This window comes from Pan paniscus, chromosome 8 (genome assembly GCF_029289425.2).
Source record: "Pan paniscus chromosome 8, NHGRI_mPanPan1-v2.0_pri, whole genome shotgun sequence".
NCBI lineage: Eukaryota > Metazoa > Chordata > Mammalia > Primates > Hominidae > Pan > Pan paniscus.
Genome location: NC_073257.2, coordinates 29301284 through 29325839, shown reverse-complemented (window position 1 = coordinate 29325839; position 24556 = coordinate 29301284). Strand labels below are relative to the sequence as shown.

Genomic DNA, 24556 nt, shown 5'->3' with positions numbered 1-24556 from the left:
GAGTGAGATTATGTCTCAAAAAAAAAAAAATTTAAGTACATTTCCTAAATGAAGGGTTTATAAAGGAACAAGAGCTACTGAAAATAGTGAGGACAAACTCCTGCATGGCCAAGAGCAAAATCAGGACTCGAGTCCCAGACTCTGGGAACTGAAGAAAAGGAGCATCACGTGTTTCCAAGCTCTCAAACTGTTCCTTCAAATAATGTTCTGAAGTCATCATTTCCCCCATATCCCTTGAAAGCCTTCTTTGACTTCCATTTTTGTCATCTGTAAATTAAAATAACAAAGCACATTTCATAGACTGTCGTAAAAATAAATTAGATACCACAGGTAAAAATACCTGTAGATGCATTTGGCACACAGCCCATATTCAACAAATAGTAGCTTTGTTTTGCGAATTCTAGGAACTATTCATGTATTTCCTAGATTATTTCTTTTCAGAGGAAGTGGCTGATGAGAGGGGAGATGATTTGGGGGAACAACGGGAAAATTCGTGAAGGGTATAGTACACACGTAACACAAGGTGAAAACAACATCAGAGGTCAGAGGGTGACAGAATTATAGGCCAATTTATAGCAAGCCACTGCAATTATCTGGAACTCAGGTGTTTGTGATATATTGGCGTATAAGGCATAAATGATGGATTTAGACTTTTGGACAGAACTTAGGACTTGTGGCTAACATGGCCATTGATTTTGTTTGATAGTGCCTTTCTGGAAGCCAAACTTCTATCAGCTAGGCAATTCAAATGGTGGCTAAGAGAAAAGCAGGCAGTGTCTCTTCAGAGAATCACCACAAAGCTGCCAGGCACTATACAGGGCAATATTTTCCAATGATGATGGATAGGAATTTACTGTTCAGTGTCTTATTCCTTGCTACTGAAAGCAAGGAGTATGTCGTTCATGCCTTCCGTTGATGAAATCACAGTACCATTAATAATAGATGCAAACTTCCATATGGGTTAATTTGCCGTTTCTTTCCTTCTGGCTGACCATCTTACAGACATGTTCCAGAGAGTCACAGAGGGGCAGAAACTGAGCTAAATTGATAAAATGCTACCATTTTTGCTAGAAAAGTACCAAACTGCATATTCAATTGATGCATATTTGAAAGAGCAATGTTGGTACGTTTCAAGCTCACAAGCTGTGAGCCTTTCTGAAAAAAAAAAATCACTTAAGAAATGCCATCCCTTCTGGGAGATTCCTCTAATGCTCTCAGGCAGAACTGGCTGGCACTTCCTATGATCGCACACAATGTAACCTCCACTCAAAGGATAAGAAACGATTAAAGAACAAACTGTAGCCAACACTGCTCTAAGCTGGAATGTCTTTGAGTGGGGTGGAGTGTGTATCTAGAATACACGCTTCCTGTGCAGTGAGGGAACCCTTTTCCCTCTGCATTCAGCTTGGAGGTTGCTCTCTTCTCAACATACAGGCAAGGGGCTATTCATGGCCTTCCCCGATAGAGAAGAGAGTTCACAGAACAAGGAGGAAGGTAAGGAACGATGAGAGCAGCTATACCCAATGGTGCAAACAGGACTGGTTACCAACAAACAAAGCAGGCTTCTGGTATTTTCCAGAGTATGTCTGAGAAGCTTAAGCATCACTCACATACACCGGCACAGAAGCTAGTGAGAAAGTGGTAGCCAGAGCTACAAACACATGGGTCAAAAGTTCTGTTGCACTTCAAATGTGAAATTTGAACAATCTGAGGACTGAGGATAGACTGCAATTACTATTACAGCCTAGCCAAGGGGAACAACATTTCTAATTCTGATGCATCTAGAACTGAAAAAGCACAGAGGGTTTAAAGACAAAAAATAAAAGGGATAAGAGAAGAGAATCAGAGGGCAGTCCTCCACCACAGCTGAAAGCCAGAAACGATAAATAGGATTTGTCTTATTTAAAATACGCATGTTTAAAATATGTGTATTCTAAAACCATATGCATAAATCAACTTCTACAAAATATTTAGACAATTCACCTAATTGTTGAAGATTTGGTGTGCAGGACGGTAGTTTGGGGGCAATTTTAGTTTAGTTTCACTGAGAGTTCCTCACAGCTATTTCACCCTGGCCATTATACTTAAGATGATTCTGTCTATGTAGATTGAATATATTTTTCAGTGGCATTTTGAATTGCAGAGGGTAGGACTTTCCAGAACTCTATTTTACCTGTGAATGAGGAGAGCTTCTCTTAACTGCAATACACTGTCCTTATTTCATAAACATAGGCTCTTCTCCCACCCCTGACTCTGTTATACCCAGCCCTTGACCTGGTTGAAGGTACTCGTCTAACAATTTTAAATGCAATGGTCAAATCAGGTCAGGCACAGTGGCTCACGCCTGTAATCCCAACACTTTGGGAGGTTGAGGCAGGCAGATCACTTGAGGCCAGGAGTTCGAGACCAGCCTGGCCAGCATGATGAAACCCTGTCTCTATAAAAAACACAAAAATTAGCCGGGCCTGGTGGCACATGCCTGTCATCACTCGGGAGGCTACTCGGGAGGCTGAGGCAGGAGAATTGCTTGAACCTGGGAGGTGGAGGGTGCAGTGAGCCAAGATTGCGCCACTGCACTCTAGCCTGGACAACAGAGCGAGACTCCATCTCAAAAAAAAAAAAAATGCAATAGTCAAATTAGAAAATTGAGTTTTGGTGGATCAGTTTTCAGTTGACTTTCCCAACTCCTCCCCCAACCATGAAAGGTCTAATTCTTATCATATATCCCTTGTTTCATTTTACTCATAGTATTAGGTTGGTGCAAATGTAATCACGGTCTTTGCCATGACCGTGATTACATTTGCACCAACCTAATACTATGAGTAAAATGAAGTGATGGTGAAAACCAGAATTACTTTTGCACCAACCTAATAGTTTTGTGGCTCTGAAGAAACCCTAACTGACAAAAAAACGGGAAGGCATCTCAGGGTTTTCTGCAGACAATATGAAGTGAAGAGCCTGGCAGCCGTGTACGAATGGATGAAGGGAGGGGGCCCGTTGTACCTGCAGGGAGCCCCATAGGATGTCGCTATTATCCAGAAAAAATCAGGTAGTGTCTTGTCTGAGATGACACCAATGTAGATGGCAAGAAACCAGAAGCAGTAAGAGGCAGAGCAGATGGAACTTTCTAACTGGACTTGCTGGTACTATAAAAGTATCCTCCAAATAAATGGACTTCTAAGAAAAAAGTGCTGTCTGGCCCAAATAGATCAGCACTTCTATTTTTTGAAGTGTTACATCACAGAGCGCGGCTGCACTCTAGAAACACTGCACTTAACACTGACATTTGATTTGTGACAAAAATATTTTTTAAATGCATCCTTTTTTTTTTTTAAAGCTTGTTTGAATACTTTCATTGTGCATACAGGTTCAGACCTGCAATATATCTTCTTTGAAGCAGCCTGGGCCTGGACGCTGACCAACGGTGACACCAGGAGTCCCTCCTCGGACACAGTCATCATGCTTCTACTCTCTCAGCTATTTATGGTGTAATGGCCCTACTGCATGTGCATTTATAACTTTTAATATTAAACACTGTCAAAAGAATCAGTAACCATGCCTGAATGAAAAGAAAGAAATCCCACCACTTCAGGATACAGAGCAATAATGGGACCCAGCAAGTTCTTTAAACTGTGACATAAATAAAGCAAAACTGCTCAGAGACACAAATGAGCAGCTTGTCGTTGGAGGAAAATGTTGGGTTTCATTCCCAAGCTTTCCTTTTTTTTTTTTTTTTTTTTTTTCAAATTGACTAAGAATGTAAGAAGAAAACTTGAGGAAATTTGCAAATTCTAAACAATTACGAGGACTATGGCAGTGACGCACCCAGGAAGTGACAGTGCTGGGAAAAGGCCTTTGCAGACAGGTCAGCCTGGGAAAGGTCTCCTCCTCTGGGTCAGCTCAGGCTTTTGCCATCCTGCATTCCTTGATGTGAGCTGTTCATCTTAAACTGGTAAGTAAATCCATTGAAGCCATTTGAAAACCCAGAAAACACATCAGACTCCTTGAATAAAAAAAATCGGCTTGTGGCTTCATTAACTCTTCAATTTAACTTGGGCCAGTCAACCTCAAGTCACCAGGGTTGAGCAGATGGCCTTTGTGTAGACTGTGGTCTACAAACTTCTAACTGGTACCAGTGGCTTCCCAAATTTCTCTGTTTAGTGGCCAACTGAAAACATTTTTTTTTTTTCAAATGGGGCTGGGCACGGTGGCTCACGCCTGTAATCCCAGCACTTTGGGAGGCTGAGGCAGGCAAATCACCTGAGGTCAGGTGTTCGAGACTAGCCTGGCCAACATAGTAAAACCCCGTCTCTACTAAAAATACAAAATTTAGTCAGCTATGGTGGCAGGCACCTGTAATACCAGCTACTCGGGAGGCTGAGGCAGGATAATCGCTTGAACCCGGGAGGCGGAGGTTGCAGTGAGCCAAAATCGTGCCATTGCACTCCAGCCTGGGCAACAAGAGCAACACTCCAACTCCAAAAAAAACAAAAAACAAAAACAAAAAAAACGGAAACGAGGGAGGAAAAGGGAGAGGGAGGAAGAAAACAGTATTTCAACCCAGATCAAAGTGCAACATTACTCACTATAGTATCATCCTAGAGTTGGGACAAGTGCAATATTATTGTCAAGACACTGTCGGAATAACTGACCTTTAAATTTTACTTAATTTGAAAAACGGAGATCTCATCTCTGCCCTTTTCATTCTCAGAAGGTTCCACACTCAATGCCTTGAGAATGTTTGATGTAAAATTCTTGATTTTACTAGCAACATATATTCCTGAGAGTGAAACATACACCAAGTTACTTGAATACAATGGTTATCACCTGCTTTTCTTCATGAAGAACTCTCCACGTTGAAGTCTGTCCTCTGCTTTTTCTACAGGGGATTTTCTGTCCCATGAAACCCTAGTCATAGGTTGCCTCCCAGAAATAGTGATACTTTGAGCCAGCTGCACAACTGGTCTTTAGCTGTATTTGATCAGTAAAGCACTTAAAATTTGTATTACTTTTAAGTCCTGGCATACTACAGACAAATGTTTTAAACATGTAAAATATCTATATTCCTCTCATAGTTTCATCCGGAAGGCTATTCTTGAGGTGGTGTGGTCTAGTTGGTAAAATGATGGGTTCAGAGGTAAGAATCCATGGCTCTTCACTAAATAGCTGTGTGGGTTTGGGCAACTTGGTTAACCACTCCACACCTGTTTTTCCCGTCTGTGAAATGAAGGGGTTGACCAGATAACTTCCAGATGGCATCCATGCATCGGTGATTCCTTTAGCTTGAAATGGATATTACTGACCACCTATAGATCACTAACAAACAATGAAAGCTATACTTGCACAATGGATTTTTAAATGTATATTTTAGGCTGGGCACAGTAGCTCACGCCTGTAGTCCCAGCACTTTGGAAGGCCAAGGTGGGTGGATCATTTGAGGTCAGGAGTTCAAGACTAGCCTGGCCAACATGGTGAAACCCCATCTCTAAAAATAAAATAAAATAAAATGTGTATTTTATATGCATGTGCAGACATCTATCTATCTATCTATCTATCTATCTATCTATCTATCTATCTATCGAAAGACAGAATGAATTTCCATTTCACATCCTTCAAAGTTTAAAAGAAAACTCTAGGCCCAGCATGGTGGCACATGCCTGTAATCCCAGCACTCTGGGAGGCCAAGGCAGGCAGACTGCTTGAGCTCAAGGGTTTGATACCAGCCTGTGCAATATGGCCAGCCCATCTCTACTAAAAACACAAAAATTAGCCAGGCATGGTGGTGTGTGCCTATAGTCCCAGCTACTTGAGAGGCTGAGGTGGGAGTATTGCTTGAGCCTGGAAGCCAGAGGCTGCAGTGAGCCCAAATCACACCATTACACTCCAATCTGGGTGACAGAGTGAGACCCTGTCTCAAAAAAAAAAAAAAAAAGAGAGAGAGAGAGAATTCTAGGATGGAGGGGTGGTTTGAATAAAATCCCAATGCCAGGCACAGCAGCTCAAGCCTGTAATTCCAGGACTTTGAGAGGCTGAGGTGGGACAATTGCTTGAGTCTAGAAGTTTGAGACCAGCCTGGGAAACATAGCAACACCTTGTCTCTACAAAAATTAGCTGGGCATGGTGGTGCACTCCTGTGGTCCAAGCAACTCTGGAGGCTGAGGTGGGAGGATCACTTGAACCTGCGAGGTTGAGGCTGAGGCTGCAGTGAGCCTTGATCACACCACTGCACTCCAACCTGGCCAACAAAGTAAAACCCTGTCTTAAAAAAATAAAAAAGGAAGAACCCAAAACTTGGAGTCTTGGCTCCAGTGTTTTCTGGCTGTGTGACAGTGTAGCATTTAAAAGCTTCTCATGACTTAGTTTCCTCACTTGAAAACTGGAATATCTGCCTGATTAACCACGTAAGACTTGAAATAAAAAGCAAGTAAAACGATACCCAAAAGCACCACTTAAATAATAAAGTACGAAGTCGGGCATGGTGGCTCAGGCCTGTAATCCCAGCACTTTGGGAGGCCGAGGTGGGCAGATCACGAGGTCAGGAGTTCGAGACCAGCCTGGCCATCACAGTGAAATCCTGTCTACTAAAAATACAAAAATTAGCCAGGTGTGGTGGCACGCGTCTGTAGTCCCAGCTAGTCAGCAGGCTGAGGCAGGAGAATCGTTTGAACCCGGGAGGCAGAGGTTGTAGTGAGCCGAGGCTGTACCAATGCACTCCAGCCTGGGCAACAGAGCGAGGCTCCATCTCAAAATAATAATAATAATATACAAATGTTCAGGATTATGATTATTAAACTGATAAGAACAGACACTACACTTGATCTTTGCCAAAAGGCCAAGAAGCAATAGGATTATGATTATACATTAAACTTTGAATTATTTTCCAAATATTTGCTGAGTATCCTTGGACAAATCAGCGTAAACTTGTTCTTTCAAAAAAATTAGCAATAAGGGGCTTAAGTTTATGAACCAAACTGAAGCTGTAATTTGCTTATCCTCTAAATGAATTTCTTCATTTGAGGCCTGTGATTAAAAGTAGATTGACAGCTGCAATTGACATCACAACTCATTAGGTTTTTGGAAATGATGCACCAAAGTGACTACAGCTACCGGAGGTCCTCATTATCCATGGATAAGCAGTACTGGAAATGACGTTTTCGATGAATGTGCTTCCTACAATGGGTTAGTCTCCATGATGACCTTCAGTGCATTCCAATACTCAAATCCTTGTGTAGCCCCCTTCTACCCTGTACCAGAGCTGGTCTGTGAATCACTTTAACCAACAGAATGTGAATAAAGTGATGCAAAGCCAGTTTGGGACCCATATCATTGGAAGCAGCTTCTGCTTTTGTGCCTTGCAAAACCCGAGTTGCAATGTAAGAATCTGGCTACCTTCCTACATGGAGAAGAGGCCCTGAGACAATATGGAGAGAAAGAGAGAGTCTCCAGCCATCCCAGGGCCCCCAGTCATCTCAGCCTTGAGGCCGTCCCTGTGAAGGTAGCAGATAAGTGAGTTACCCTGGACATTCTAGTCCAGCCAAGATCCCAAATGATGTCAGGCCCAGCTAAATGCAACCGGCAGAATCTGACCAACCCACAGAATGATGAGGGACAATAAAATGGTGGTTGTTTGTAACCTCTGGCTTAGGGATGGTGCTATAAATGTGTGTGTCCCTCCAAAATTCCTATGTTGAAATCCTAATCCCCAGTAACAGTATTAGCAGGTGGGGCCTTTGAGAGGTGATCAACTGATGAAGGTAAAGGCTTCATAAATGGAATTAGTCCCTTTATAAAAAAGACCCCAAAGAGCTTCCTCCTTCCTTCCACCATGTGAAGACACAGCAAGATGTGTCACATCTGCAAACCAGGACATAGGCCCACCCAGACACCAAATCTGCCAGGGCTTCAATCTTAGACTTCTCAGCCTTCAGAATCATGAGAAATAAATTTGTTTTGTTTTGTTTTTTGAGATGGAGTCTCACTTTGTCACCCAGGCTGGAGTGCAGTGGTGCGATCTTGGCTCACTGCAACCTCTGCTTCCTGGGTTCAAGCGATTCTCCTGCGTCAGCCTCCTGAGTAGCTGGGATTACAGGTGCATGCCACCATGCCCAGCTAATTTTTTGTATTTTTAGCAGAGATGGGGTTTCACCATGCTGGCCAGGCTGGTCTCGAACTCCTGACCTCATGATCCACCTGCCTCGGCCTCCCAACTGCTGGGATTACAGTTGTCAGCCACGACGCCTGACCAAATTTCTGTTTTTTTTTGTAAGCCACCCAGGCTATGTTATTCTGTTAGAGCACCCCAAATGGGTAGGTGGTTTGTTATATAGCAGTAGGTAATCAAAATATAGAGACTAACGCCGAATAATACGTCATTTTTAAAGGGCTTAAGATTTTACACTAAAAAAAATCAAAATAAGTCATCATTATAAATATGCCCTAATGGTTAGAACAAAGAATTAGTTGAGTGTTAGATTTGGTGGGGAGGGAAGATCATTTTTCTGACAAAATTATGTGAGATGACATTCTTTTCTTGACTTTTGTACCCCAGTGATGAAAAAAGTTTTGCAAAAATATTTTTGAAGACTATCATTTTTTTTTAACCAAGATCCTCTATTAACTGGTTGTTATGCAGCTTCTTCTATTCTGAAGCACTTGTCTTGATACCATTCCTACCAATTTCTCCTCTTGGGCTGTTAAGGGTCTAACTCCCAGGTTCAAACAATTTTCCTGCCTCAGCCTCTCAAGTAGCTGGGATTACAGGCACATGCCACCACAACTGGCTAATTTTTTTTATTTTTAGTAGAGATGACATTTCACTGTGTTGGCCAGGCTGGTCTCGAACTCCTGACCTTGTGATCTGCCCACCTAGGCCTCCCAAAGTGCTGGGATTACAGGCCTGAGCCACGGTGCCCGGCCAGGTACTTTATTATTTAAGTAGTGCTTTTAGGTATCATTTTACTTGCTTTTTATTTCAAATTTCATGTGGTTAATCAGGCATATATTATTCCAGTTTTCAAGTGAGGAAACTAAGTCATGAGAAGCTTTTAAATGCTCCACAGTCACACAGCCAGACTTTGGCTTTGAAGGTATTTTGGCATTTCTCCAATATCTCTTTCAGCAGCTTCATGACAAACTGCATCTTTAAGGTTTTCAGTTTTAGTCTGCAATCTCTTTGCATCTTATTACTTGATATTTATGAGCATTTACAGCATTCGGCCAGAGACGAAGAAAAAGATGAGGAGATGCAAGGCAGGAACAGAAAGTGATATTAAGGACATAGGAATGCTTACAGGAGAACTAACTTTTTTTTTTTTTTTTTTTTTTTTTTTTTCAGACGGAGTCTCACTCTATCACCCAGGCTGGAGTGCAGTGGTGCGATCTCGGCTCACTGCAACCTCCGCCTCCCGGGTTCAAGCGCTAGGAGAACTAATTTTTAATAGTGAGTTCATTTGTGCATAGATTTGGTTTATCTAAGTAACTTACTAACTGGGGTGTGGTGGAGAGGAGGACTCATAATGAATATATCATGAGGTTCCACAGTGCATCCCAGCACTGCGTGGATTTATCTTCCTTTGACTTCATCAGGGGCTTCGTCAGGTTAGAGGTGGGGTGGGCAGAAGGCCTCCTTTCTTCCCAATAGTTACATAGTATCTAGTGTTTATTTTGCATCAGTGAGACTCAACTGAGCCGAATAAAGAGAAGGAAAGTATCACAACTAGTTTATACCTTAATTAAAGAATGAAAGAGCCAAACGGTTTATTCCAAAGTGAATAAAGTACAATGTGCTCTAACTCTAAAATTCCAATAAAGTTTTTTCCTTTTTTTTTTTTTTTGTTTTTGGTTGAAGTTTGCAAGGAAATTGGGTAAGTAATGTGGAGAGCTACGCCCTAAGACCTACTCGATTAAATTACTCTACAAATAATTACTTTATCTTTTATGTCCAGACAACATGAAGTCTGGTTTAAATGTTGACTTCTTAGAAATGAAGAGAATAGAAGCTAGGTACATAAAATTCTCACTTCTACAAACTAAACCTGAAGCACAGTGTATTTTATTTGTATAAATTCCAGAAGGCATAACATAATAGAAAACTGTTCAAATTTCAAAAAGCTGTCCAGAGGTCCAAATGCCAAAGAAGTAAAGTATTTATTAGGAATTACTATCCTCAGATAAACCCCAAAACATGGTGGGGGAGAAGGACTGTATTAGTCTGTTCTCAGGCTGCTAATAAAGATATAACTGAGACTGGGTAATTTATAAAGGAAAGAGGTTTAATGGACTCACAATTCCATATGGCTGGGGAGGCCTCTCAATCATGGCGGAAGGCAAATGAGGAACAAAGCCATGACTTACATGGCAGCAGGCAAGAGGGCTTCCACAGGGGAACTCCCATTTATAAAACCAGCGGATCTCATGAGATTTATTCATTACCAGGAGAACAGTATGGGGGAAACCGCCCCCGTGATTCAATTATCTCCACCTGGCCCCACCCTTGACACATGGGGATTATTACAATTCAAGGTGAGATGTGGGTGGGGACACAGTCAATCCATATTGGGCATACATGATTCCAGTTTTATCATGGGATAAATGCTAAATCATAAAAATAATATCTATATAATATTTAAGGAACTTATACTAGCAATGCAAGAAACGCCAAATAACCAATTGCAATTTTTTATTTATAGATATCCAGCTTCACATTCAAGAAAAAATCTTTCCATTTAAAATGGTAACTTAGTCCTTAAAAGTTAGCAGTAGTCATATTGTGGGAATCCAATAGAAAGCATCACTTGAGAGACAGTTACAACAAATCCAGCCCGTTCATTGACTCGTTTGTGAAAACAGGAAGATTGTAGTGAGCGTGGAGGTATGACAACCTCCTAGCCACACGCTGGCAAAAGTGCAAATTTGCCCAACTTGTCTGAAAAGTAATTTAGCAGTAAGTATCCCAAGTCTTAAAAATGTTGCTCTGCTGGTGAGAATCTGTCTTAAGGGAATATTTAGACATGTGTAAAAAAGATTTATACTCAAAGAGTCCATTATGGCATTATATAGAATGGCAACAAAATGTCTTATAACATAGGAATGTTTACATATAAACAGGATGGAACATTATGCAACCATTCAATTATATTTGCAAAGAATATTTAATGACATAGAAAAATGCTCTTATATTCTGTATGCTCTTTGATGTGAAGAAAAAAATGAGGAAAATAAAGAAAAATGCTCTTATTACCTGAAAAAGTAAAACACAAAACTAGTTTAAGTATTTTAAGTACAATAACAATTTATACGGAGTGTATGTATCTACACATAAATAGGACTTAACAGCCAGAGACACTAAAATGTGAAGCTCATCTTTGAGCAGGAGGAGTGAAGATCGACCATTTTTTTTCCTTCATTACAATTTAATGTATTTTCCAGTTTTTAATGTTTATAACATTTATAATCAGTAAAAGGGAGTAAAATGGGAAAAGATCAATGTTACTAGTGTAAATCCATCAGATGCTTATACTAATGTCACAGGTAAAATAGTAACATATACATTTTGAATCCCCCAACCAAAACACACAGGCAGGCAACGAGTTATGAACTCAAGAGCTATTTCAAATTCTTTATTATCACAAAGTTGCTAATTGCCTGTCTTGCCTGAGACTTGATATTGTTCCTGTGCAATATTTCAGGTCAAATTACATGCCTTTCTAGTGCTATGGTTCATTTTAATTCAATTCAAGCTGTTTGAGGTAGTCTATCGCCGACTGATTTTGACTTTGGTGGAAGTCTTGAAGCCCAGTGACAATTCTGGAAAAAGCTCCATGGGCTGAATAATTCTTATCACAATTAAGCCAGACCAGGAACAAGATCTCATTTGAACACACTCATGTGAGGGGTTAGCAGCGGAAATGGAGGCGGGGGTGTTGTGAAGGGAACTTCCTAATCATAAATTAGGAAGTGTCAGTCATCACTTTTAAGTTAAAAAAAAAAAGAATTAAGAACAATAAATTTTAAGTAAAGATAAACCATAAAAATAGAACCATAGAAAGAAACCTTTTTAAAGAACAGAACCACAAGAAGAATTTTTTTTGTTTTTTTTTTGAGATGGAGCCTTGCTCTGTCGCCCAGGCTGGAGTGGAGTGGCACAATCTTGGCTCACTGCAACCTCCACCTTCCAGATTCAAGTGATTCTCCTGCCTCAGCCTCCCAAGTAGCTGGGATTACGGGCACCCGCCACCACACCCAGCTAAGTTTTGTATTTTTAGTAGACATGAGCTTTCACTCTGTTGGCCAGGCTGGTCTTGAACTCCTGACCTCAAGTGATCTGCCTGCCTCGACCTCCCAAAGTGCTGGGATTACAGGCATGAGCCACCGCTCCCTCCCAAGAAACCTTTTTAATGGAGGGCGAAAAGCCTCAACAAGATGAAATAAAAAGTTACTATGGATTTGATAAATATGTATTAAGCAGTTAATAAGTGTAAGATGTTATTCGAGGCAGGCAAGGTCTATGGGAGATATAAAGATAGATAAGAGTCCTGTGGCCTCACTTGGAGGCTGGGAACCAACAATAATGCCTTTTGTTCATTGACTAAGCTTCTACTATGTGTTGCTTAAAGCACTTTACATCTCTTATCTCAAATTCTCATGAATGCATTTCTGGCTTGATATTCTATGAGGAAAGTAAGGCCAAGAAAAGTTAAGAAACTTGCCCCTGGACTGAAAGTCTGCAATTCCAACCCGAGTCTGTTTAGAGAATGCCAAATATTGACTACGAACAGCACTTCATACACAGTTCTGTTAAGATTAATTAGACCAGTTTAGCCGACAATGACAATAGATAGCAACCTTATTGTAAAATTACCATGTGCCAAGCCCAGCACTTGGTAATTTACATGACATTTCTATATTTTTCACATTCTCTCTGATGCAACATCTACAAATGCTCTTATTTAAATTAAAAAAAACAAACAAACAAAAAACAGCCAGGCACGGTGGCTCATGCTATAACCCCAGCACCACTTTGGGAGGCTGAAGCCGGAAGACTGCTTGAGCCCAGGCGTTCACAATCAGCTTGGGCAACAAAGTGAGACCTCATCTCTAGAAAAAAAAATCCCAAAATTAGCCAGGCATGGTGGCATGCACCTGTGGTCCCAGTTACACAGGAGGCTGAGGCAGAAGGATCACTTGAGCCTGGACTCGAGGCTATAATGAGCCATGTTCATGCTCTCAGAAACAAACAAACAAACAACAAAATGAACTCAGATTTCATCCAAGACTCCTGCCTCACCCACACCCACTCAGTTTCTAAATCCTGTAAATTCCACCACTTTAATAGCTCTTTGATTCATCTTTTCCCCTTCATTCTCACAGTCACGATCTTAGTAGGAACCACCATCATCTTACAGATGGATTCCAGTAAAAGCTTCTCAGCAGTCTCTCTGGCTTTGCAATCCACCTTAGGAAGCCTATATAGCGCTCTTTCTAAATCGCAGACATGAATGTGTGTCTCCCTGAGTCTTCTTCTAATCTTAAAAAACAAATCTGAACATAGAGCCTGATAGTACCCTGTGAACCCACTCTGCACTCACCTGCCCTTTCCTGGACTTTTCATCTTCTCCCCTGTCCCAAGGTCTCTGAGCAGGTTTCTGCCTCTTTGCTCTCAGCTTGCAAATCCAGCCCACTCCCACTCTGCCTCCCTAACCCTTTCCCAGTCCTGGCCAACTTCTACTCGGCCTTCAGCACTCTTCCTAACTAGAAGATTGTCCTGTGGTTCCTCCTTGTTGCTCAAGCAATACAGGTAAGATGTCAATTCTAGGTACTCTCATAGCACCTCAATTTCACCTTAATAATGCACTTCTTCTGATTTTTGTTTTTTGGCTTTTTTTTTAAGAGACAGGGTCTCACTCTGTCACCCAGGCTGGGGTACAGGGGTATGATCGTAGCTCATTGCAGCCTCAAACTCCTGGGCTCAAGTGATCCTCCCACCTCAGCCTCCTGAGTAGTTGGGACTACAAGTGCACGTTGCCACACCCAACTATTTTTTTTATTTTCTATAGAGAAAGGGGTCTCCCTGTGTTGCCCAGGCTGGTTTTGAACTCCTGGACTCAAGGGATCCTCCCACCTTGGCCCCCAAAGTAATGGGATTATAGGCATGAGCCATTGCACCTAGCTACCTTCTTCTGTTTTATGTCTTTTCCATCAGACTTTGAGCTCGTTGCGGTGAGTCACATCTTCCTTGCTCTCAGTCCTCAGTTCCCTGCAGTGCCTGGTACATAGTATGTATTTAGCGAACATCTAGATGCTTGCTTGTTTTAGTCCAGCTTTATCCACAAAGGGTTTGAGGAGACTTGCACAAAGGAATCATACAATAAAGTAAGAAAACAAAAATTAAAGCAGAAGCAAAGAATTATAAATAGAAGTGGAATTAGCACTAGAAAAGAACAACATAAATGTGTAGTTAATAGAGGTTAAAAGTTATTAAAAAAAAAAAAAAAAGAGCTAAAGATTTTCCTGGAAGTTTTTTGTTTTGAGATGGAGTTTTGCTCTGTCACCCAGGCTGGAGTATGGTGGTTTGATCTTGGCTCACTGCAACCTCTGCCTCCCTGGTTCAAGTGATTCTCCTGCCTCGGCCTTCCGAGTAGCTAGGATTACAGGTGTCTGCCACCACACTCGGCTAATTTTTGTATTTTTAGTAGAGACGGGGTTTCGCCGTGTTGGCCAGGCTGGTCTCAAACTCCTGACCTAAAGTGATCCGCCTGCCTCAGCCTCCCAAAGTGCTGGGATTACAGTCATGAGCCACCATGCCTGGCCATTTTCTTGGAATCTTTATTTAATATATTTCTGACAATAGATAATTCTGAGATCACAGCACAGCCCTTTTATGGAATATCACATTATTTTCCCAAATCGGAAGAGCTAAAAATTATTAAAAAGCATGGAAAATGTTTTTCCAAAAGTGTTTGGGCTCTGGATTTTGAAGCCAGGTTTGTTTTTTCAACTTTCCTGTATCTTCACACTCCAAGTTCTCAGAAGGCAGCAAATATACTATTTTATTTTACTATTAATATTTTTTGAGACATAATTTTACTCATGTAACCCAGGCTGGAGTGCAATTGCACACTGCAACCTCCATCTTCCAGGTTCAAGCAATTCTCCTGCGTCAGCCTCCTGAGTAGCTAGGATTACAGGCACCCACTACCACAACTGGCTAATTTTTGTATTTTTAGTAGAGACTGCATTTCACCATGTAGGCCAGACTGGTCTCGAACTCCTGACCTCAGGTGATCCACCCACCTCAACCTCCCAAAGTGTTGGGATTACAGGCGTGAGTCACTGAGCCCGGCAGCAAATGTGCTATTTTAGATTATTCTCCTGTACCCAACTACATAGGAATACATAGCCTTTTTATGTTTTGTTTTTGTTTTTTTAACTTTCCCTTAATATCCACAGTAGTGCCCTCTTATCCAAAGAAAATCTGTTCCAGGGCCCCCAGTGGATGTGTGAAACCGCAAATCGTACCTAACCCTGTAGAGACTGTGTTTTTGTCCCATATATACATACTTATGATAAAGTTTAATTTATAATTTAGGCACAGTAAAAGATTAACAACAATAACTAATAATAAAATAGAAGAATTATAACAATATGCTGGAATAAAACTTACGTGAATGCGGTTTCTCTCCTCTCTCTCTTTCTGTCTTAAAATACCTTAATATTTTCAGACTGTGGTTGACTACACGTAACTGAAACCACAAAAAGCAAAACCATGGATAAGGGGAGAGTAGTGTAAGAGCCAGAATCTTGAGCATACAAAAAAATAACAGCAAGTGACTTCATCTCCAAAGACATTTCCTATCTGCATTGGTGAAAGTCAACTGAAAATCAGAAAACTAAAAATACTTAGTAAAGTTACTGCAGGTGACTCATGGCCATAGGTCTTCCTTTATAAGAAGTAAAACTGGATAATGGCTCTTAGGTAAATGTTTTAAATGTATAGACCATCCTCAGGAATTTCTTGCTAAGGCCGTTTAATTTTTAAATAAACTTTGAATCACAGAAAGGCTGTATGATTCAGTTGCACAAATAACAATACAGTATATCTAAAAGGTATTTCCTACACAAGTCTCCCCAGGTCCTTTGAAGATCACACGGTAGACTCTCCAAGAAAAGTCTTGATTTTGGCTACTATGTTTTGTTAATCCAGAGTTGAAAAGAATCAGGCCAGGTGCAGTGGCTCATGCCTGTAATCCCAGCACTTTGGGAGGCAGAGACAGGCGGATCACTTGAGGCCAGGAGTTTGAGACCAGCCTGGCCAACATGGCAAGACCCCATCTCTACTAATAATACAAAAATTAGCTGGGCGTGGTGGCCCATGCCTGTAATCCCAGTTACTTGGGAGGCTGAGTCACGAGAATCACTTGAATTGGGGAGGCGGAGGTTGCAGTGAGCTGAGATGGTGCCACTGCACTGCAACCTGGGTGACAGGGCAAAATTCTGTCTCAAACAAACAATCAGTGCAGATACCTGTTTTTAGATGGTCTAACCTAGCCTGTTTGGTGTAAAAAAAAAAAAAAAAGGTAGTTATAACAGAAAAAGGTCTGACAGCCACTAGCAGGGAGCTCAGAGACTTTTCCATTCTGACTCTAGCCCTTGCCTTGCTCTGGTCTGCTGCCTGCCTGGACACCTGCCTGGGAAACTCAACACCATAATTGATGAAAAGGAGAGTTGTACTTGTAACTAGATTTTGTTTTGATAACTAACTCCATTCCCATACTTGGAACACTAGGTACAACTCTAAGCTATAACAGTGATATGGTTTGGCTCCACGTCCCCACCCAAATCTCATCTCAAATTGTAATCCCCATCATCCCTACACATTGAGGGACGGAACAGATGGGAGGCGATTGGAGCATGGGGACAGTTTTCCGCATGCTGTTCTCATGATAGTTAGTGGGTTCTCATGAGATCTTATGGTTTTATGAGGCAGTTTTCCCTGCTGTCACTTGCCCTCTCTCTCCTGCTGCCATGTAAGACATGTGTGATTCCCCTTCCACCACAATTTTACGTTTCCTGAGGCCTCCCCAGCCAGGCAGAACTATGAGTCAATTAAACCTCTTTCCATTATAAATTACCTAGACTTGGGTAGTATCTTTATAGCAGTGTGAGAATGAACTAATACAAACAGCAATTGCACAGAGGCAGATGCTCAATAAATGTCTGCTCAACCAATGAGCAAATATTTAGTTCTGTTCTATCCACCCTTCAATTCCATACTGATGGAATGTAATTTCAGCCACAAGCAAACCTATATTTTCGTTGGCATTATGTCCTCTTTATAGGCTTGTGACCAATGATCTTTATGCTCCTGAAATATTAAGAAAAACTGCTTTGATTTACAGATCTGAGGGGGCAACTTCGGTCTTAAGTTCTCAGGGCATAGGAAGGGAATTCAAGGAAATCAGCTTTCCAAACATGTGCTAATTTCACCTGCATACATTTCAATTTAATGTTGCAAATGTTTCCTGAGGATCTACTAACTTCAACTGAAGCTATGCAGGGAAACAAAGATGAAAAAGAAACAATCCTGGCTCTAGGAGAGGAGCCACCAACACAGTGCCTAGCACATATATGGTAAGCATTCAATGAGTCACTCATTGTTTTTATATATTCATAGGATACTTATGATACAAAGCAGAGTGCAGTAAATGTTAGGAGAGAGGTACTGATATGGTTTGGCTGTGTCCCCACCCAAATCTTATCTTGAATTGTAGCTCCCACAATTCCCATATGTCATGGAGGGACCCAGTGGGAGGTATTTGAATCATGGGGGTGGGTCTTTCTCATGCTATTCTCGTGATAGTGTTTAAGTCTCACGAGATCTGATGGTTTTATAAAGAGGAATTCCCCTGCACGAGTTCTCTCTTCCCTGCTGCCATGTAAGATGTGACTTTGCTCATCCTTCCCTTCCCACCATGACTGTGAGGCCTCCCCAGCCATGTGGAACAGTGAGTCAATTAAACCTCCTTTCTTTATAAATTACCCAGTCTCAGGTATGTCTTTATCTGGAGCATGAAAATGGATGGATACAGGTACAAAGCAAGTGCCCTGTGAGATCGGTATGGACAACATTCACTGATACTGGAGGAATGAGAAGGCTTCCTGGAGGAGGTGGCTTGTCACAGAGACATTCTGATGATATGAGCAATAAGGAGCATGTTTCTAGACTTTAAAGCATCCCGTAAAGGCTGATTGTAGGTTGTACATTAGCTTACAGTGAAAAATACTGACACAAGGGCTTGGCCCAGAGGATGAGAACTACATAAGAGCGATCATTAAGTAGGCAGTTGGAATACAGGTTGAAAGCTGGAGAAACCGGAGACCAGGAGACGAGTCAGGAAACGCAAGCCTAAATAAATACTGTTTTCCCCCCTGCTCCAACTTACAAAAGTATTGTAATAATTATAGTTTGAAAACAAAATAGGAAAGCCTTCAAAGCTGAGTAAAACCAGCATGACCTGAATACTTAACTGATCTCTCGAATGTGTTTATTGACAGGAAAAAAGTTAAATCAAAATGCTTGGAACAATTAGAAAGTTCCTAGGAATTGAATTCTGAACTCTCAGGGCCACAATGATGACCACTATTAATAAAGTATTGTATGGATGTGTCTTCATAAAACTCTGACTATATTAAACCCTCAGCTTTCTATATTGCTGGTTTCATTACCTTCAAGAGATTATGGAAGATCAGAAGTGTTATCTGCCATAATAATGCTGTGTGTTTCTCTGAAGAGCTTAGATCCTCTACACACTTTAATTAAATCTCCTAATGTACCGGTGAAGTAGGCAAGGGATCAACAGAAGGTGAGTCATCAAAAACAGTGGAAGACTGGACCATCGGATGTACTTTGAGATGAAATCCACTTTTATTATTATTGTTCCCATTTCACCTATGAGGAAATGGGGTTATTATTGAGACAAGGATGATGAGCTGTATTCCACTTTCACTAAAGGCAGAATCCACTGCTATAGGTTCCTTAAGCATCCTGTGGGAGACCTTTAAAAACAGTATAACAACCATGACCTCTGAGATTTCTCCTTTGGGCGTCGACCAACACTTATTAATAAACACCTAAAATGTGGGCCAAAGAAAATATGCATTGCCCGGGCGTGGTGGCTCACGCCTGTAATCCCAGCAGTTTGGGAAGCCGAGGTGGGCGGATCACCTGAGGTCAGGAGTTCGAGACCAGCCTGGCCAACATGGTGAAACCCTGTCTCTACTAAAAATACAAAAATTAGCCGGGCATGGTGGCACCTGCCTGTAATCCCGGCTACTCAGGAGGCTGAGGCAGGAGAATTGCTTGAACCCGGGAGGCAGAGGTTGCAGTTAGCCAAGATCGCGCCTGCCATGGCACTCCAGCCTGGGTGACAAGAGCGAGACTTGGTCTCAAAAAACAACAACAAAAAAGAAAATATGCATCACCTGTTTCTTATAAAAGAACACAGGACAAGAACCCCAATTTATCATGATAATCCCAATTAACATTTATCATGATAATCTCTTAGCTTTAATTAAGTGGTTTATCAGGAGCTTGGCTGAGTTCTTCCCTCTGTCTCCAAGTTTCCCTCAGCTAGAGAGATAAGTGAGCAACAGTATTTTTTTTTTTTTTTTAGACAGAGTCTCGCTCTGTCGCCCAGGCTGGAGTATGGAGTGCAGTGGAACAATCTTGGCTCACGGCAACCTCCGCCTCCCGGGTTCAAGTGATTCTGCTGCTTCAGTCTCCCGAGTAGCTGAGACTACAGGCGCCTGCCATCAAGCCCTGCTAATTTTTTGTATTTTTAGTACAGATGGAGTTTCACCATGTTAGCCAGGATGGTCTCAATCTCCTGACCTTGTGATTTGCCCTCCTCGGCCTCCCAAAGTGCTGGGGTTACAGGCATGACTCACCACACCCGGCAGGCATCAATCTTAAGGAGGTAATGTTAAGAGTAGATTATGTGGCCGGGCATGGTGGCTCATGCCTGTAATCCCAGCACTTTGGGAGGCTGAGGCAGGTGGATCACTTGAGGCCAGGAGTTTGAGACCAGCCTGGCCTACATGGTGAAACCCCGTCTCTACTAAAAATACAAAAATTAGCCAGGAATGGTAGTGCATGCCTGTAATCCCAGCTACTCAGGAGGCTGAGGCAGGAGAATTGCTTGAACCTGGGAGCCGGAGTCTGCAGTGTGCTGAGATTGCATCACTGCACTCCAGCCCGGGCAACAGAGCGAGACTCTGTCTCAAAAAAAAAAAAAAGAGTAGTTTATGTGGAAGACACAGCACAAATCGCAGGGCTGGAAAAATTGCAAAGACGAGAAAACTCACAACAAGTCTTAACTCTTGGTTCTACCCTTAGGATACTGCTATAAACAAACCCTAAAGTCAGACTCAGAAAAACAAACACACACGCCACCATCATATATGATTTAATTTGTAAACCAACTGTACTTCTTATAAAGGAAATAAATAAAGGAAGTAAACCACTTTGACAGATTATCCACTGCTCTCTCAATCCAACCACCTCTCATAAAGTCCTAGGAAAAGGCTGGGCATGGTGGCTCACACCTGTAATCCCAGCACTTTGGGAGGCCGAGGCGGGTGGATTGCTTGAGGTCAGGAGTTCAGGACCAGCCTGGCCTTCATGGGGAAACCTGATCTGTACTAAAAATACAAAAATTAGCCAGGCGTAGTGGCAGGCGCCTGTAATTCCAGGTACTCGGGAGGCTGAGGCAGGAGAATCGCTTGAACCCGGGAGGCAGAGGTTGCAGCGAGCCGAGATCATGCCATCACACTCCAGCCTGGGTGACAAGAGCAAGACTTCGACTCAAAAAAAAAAAAAAATCCTAGGAAATATGGTCATGGCTTCCAGTAAAACAGAGACCCGAGTTTGAAAAAAAAAGTCATGAAAAAGATAAATGTTGTTATTTTAGGTAATGATTTGGTATCACTCAAGTCTTAAAAAGTAATGGAAATGCATATAATGAAACCCTAGGGCAATATGTGGTTATAAAATAGGTATATTGATTCAGAATATGCTTAAAATGGTTTGATGATTACAAAAATGAAAAGACAAAATCAAAATTTTGTTGAGAGTTTGTGGAACTCCAAGTTTGAGAAAAATTGCTCTAGAGGTCGCCTTTATTAATGGTCTAGGAAAGAACTCAAAGTAACAAATTTTGTCTGGTCCTAAGAGAGTGCGGCACCTGACAGAGAGAAGTGTTTTGGGGAAAGAATAGTATTTGATGTACTAAAAGTAAGGTAACAAACAGCTAATTTCAACTCCTGAAAGCTGATTTACTACAATGGGGTCAAGGGCAAATGTGTAATGACTACATGTGTCATAGAGCAATAATCACTCTTTCCTGGTCTTTGAGATGGCTGAGAAAATACTCTAACTGAATTGTAAATTCTCTAGCAAAAAAGTCTCGCAAAAATAGAAAAAATCTCCACTATCAAATAACAAATTTTAATTAACTCATATGTATATATAATTATATATGTAATTAAATATAAAGGAATTTAATTATATTTAATTTGCTAAAATTTCATTTGCTTATATATTTTCCCCATAAAAATAAGCTGCAGTAAAATATTTGGAAAGGTTCCTCTAGTACCATAGCTTAATTGAGCACCTCAATCATTGCTATCACCTGCTTCCTAAGAATTCACAGAAAATCACATATTTAAAATATTATTTGACACAATGATTTATCTATATACTTATATAATTATGCAAGTGCAAAATCTCCTTTCACTGTAGTTTTAACTGTAATTTAACAATATTGCCGATATATCAAATGACTGTAATTTTCGGCCAGGCGCGGTGGCTCATGCCTATAATCCCAGCACTTTGGGAGGCTGAAGCAGGTGGATCACCTGAGGTCAGGAGTTCGAGACCAGCCTGGCCAACATGGTGAAACCCCGTCTCTATCAAAATTACCAAAATTAGCCAGACGTGGTGGCGGGTGCCTGTAATCCCCGCTAATTGGGAGGCTGAGGCAGGAGAATCTCTTGAACCCAGGAGGTAGAGGTTGCAGTAGGATGCCTGGGCAACAGAGTGAGACTCTATTTAAAAAAAAAGACTGTAGTTTTCATCTCTTTTTGATTAGACTTATATCTGCAACTTTAATAATTTTAATACATTTCTTAAATAAAAAAAGAAAGTTTAAGTCAAATTACAAATCTACTGCTAAAAAATGTCAAATTATTAAATGTCATCCAAGTAAGGACTGGTTTTAAATTTAGGTTAATGGTTTTTAAAGTAGGTAAAATATATTATTAAGTATTAAAATGTATAATGCTTAAAATAAAAATATTTGCATTTCAATTAATGTTAAATACTATTTGACTTTAGAATTTTTGAGCTGGAATAAACTATGGAGATCGTTTAATTTGATGACTTCATTTTTAGATGCTAAAATGGAATCCTTAATCTTTTGAAGGTCAGATAGCCTAAACTAGAACCCAGTCTCTCAACTTGTCCAATGTTTGTTTTACTAAGCTATGTAGGTATTTACTATGAACATCAAAATTAGTTATTCTTGTCTCTATTAATAAAGAAGTATTAACCCAAGGTAACATCACATCTTAGCCTAAAAAAGAGGCTATGCTAACCCAGGACCAGAAGACCTAATCTCAATTCCACTGTTCACTGAATGACACGAAACAAGCCCTTTAACTGCAGTGTGCTTTCCTTTTCCCAATTAGAAAAATAAGACTCTAGTAATTTAAATTGTCTTCTTCATTTAGTCATTGCAAGAAGGGGTAATAAAAATAACCCTGGGCTGGGTGCAGCAGCCCCTGCCTGTAATCCCAGCACTGTGGGAGGCCGAGGCAGGCAGATCACCTGAGGTCGGGAGTTCGAGATCAGCCTGACCAACATGGAAAAAACCCCATTCCTACTAAAAATACAAAATTACCCAGGCATGGTGGCGCATGTCTGTAATCCCAGCCACTCAGGAGGCTGAGGCAGGAGACTCGGTTGAACCCGGGAGGCCGAGGTTGTGGTGAGCCAAGATGGTGCATTGCACCCCAGCCTGGGTAAGGAGAGCAAAACTTGGTCTCAAATAAGTAAATAAATAAATAAATAAATAAATAACTCTGAAATATACAGCATATCTAAGTGCAAAGCAAATACTTACTAACAAAAACTCAACTATATTTAGACCAAGGAGCAAGAACTAGTTTGAGTCATAATTAGGAGGGAACACATACGAGCTGCTGTGTAACCTAAAAACGTCTGAACTAGCAGATGCAGGGGTGTATCTAACAAGTCCTGTAGTTCCTAAATGTTCCTAGTTTTTAAAAAATAATCAATATTTATCTAAACCGTACAATAATTATCAGTTTGAGAACAAATTAGAGCCCTATGATTTCTCAAAGGCCCCATTGATTCCTTAAACAGAGACAAACGTGGAGTAGCTACAGCACTGCTGGTAGAATCTGAAGAATTTACTATAGACCCACCCTGTAACTGATATATGCAGAGTATAAACCTTTGCAAGTACGGTTCTCTAATAGTAAAATATACTTGCCCAAGTGACACGTAAAATCGTCCAGCTTGAGCTGACCTTTAAAAAACAAACAAAACTTATCAACTGGAATATCTTGGATAAGAAATAGATCTTGCGACTGGAAGGGGTGAGAAGAATCACTAAGTGGGTTTTAAAAGTGTTGTAGAATGCAAATTTTTGAAGAAAAATACATTGATACTATGCATGGAGAATAGTCTGAAAGAAAATACCCAGAGATGCTAATATAGGTCATCTCTGGGGGTAGAATTTTTAAGGCTTTTTAAAAATCTTTTTTCCCTTTGCACTTATCTGTTCTGTCTGATTTTGAATATGGACTAATTTTGTTGTATATAAAAAAGGTTATTATTCATGGAAAAAATTGTGCTTTAGTCTCTCGTATTGAGGGAGGTAAGGTGCTTTATGCTCACTTCAAAAATGAAACAAAAAGGCTGTCAATGTTAGTGGTTGTGATAGGAATGGAAATTGGACTCACGCTTCTTGTGTCTTGGTACTGTTTTTGGTTGCTTTAGAGGACCAGCAGAGAGGGAGCAAATCTGGAGAAGCAGCTTCAGTGACAGCTTTCACACCCAGTAAATACTAAAGGGCAGAGTTGCAAATGGTTTCTAGATACTTCTAAGCTTACACTCGCCATGCACTCCTTCCCCACAACTTTCATTCCTGGATTGCACGTCTCCGTCTCAAATTTAAACAAGCATTGCTTTCAGTGTTTAATTACAATTTAATGGAAATATGACTTGCATTCCAATTAGCTTTTGGTTTTCACATCACGAATGTGCATCCAAGTTATTGTGTCATTATAATCTCATGTTCTAATGGCTTCATAATGCAAGTCCCTGCAGGGTTGAATTAGTAGTTTCCTATGGTAATCGCCCATCACTATAATATCATAATCGCCTAAGCACAGTCCCCACATGCATACACTGCAATCACTTTGACATTGTAAGAGCATTTTAATAGTATTAGCATAGATTCTCCAGAGAAATCAT

The 24556-nt window shown here is 40.9% G+C and overlaps 1 protein-coding gene and 1 pseudogene across 4 annotated transcripts in view; both read right to left on the bottom strand.

The window, feature by feature from the left end:
- Positions 1-24556, bottom strand: part of PTER (phosphotriesterase related) — a 75437-nt gene that overhangs the window by 29485 nt on the left and 21396 nt on the right. Inside the window, exons 2-3 of one of the 4 annotated variants that reach the window (XM_063607283.1) lie at positions 15662-15740; positions 4653-4780 (exon numbers count right to left, since the gene is read on the bottom strand). The exons of 1 other annotated variant lie outside the window; for it this stretch is intronic. The gene's annotated coding sequence lies outside the window, so the exon portion shown is untranslated. Of the gene's footprint in view, positions 1-4652; positions 5031-15661; positions 15741-24556 lie in introns of those variants that run through there. 2 more of the 4 variants (XM_034930047.3, XM_063607284.1) reach the window with 2 other exon arrangements.
- LOC112441114 (U2 spliceosomal RNA) lies at positions 6683-6844 on the bottom strand (annotated as a pseudogene).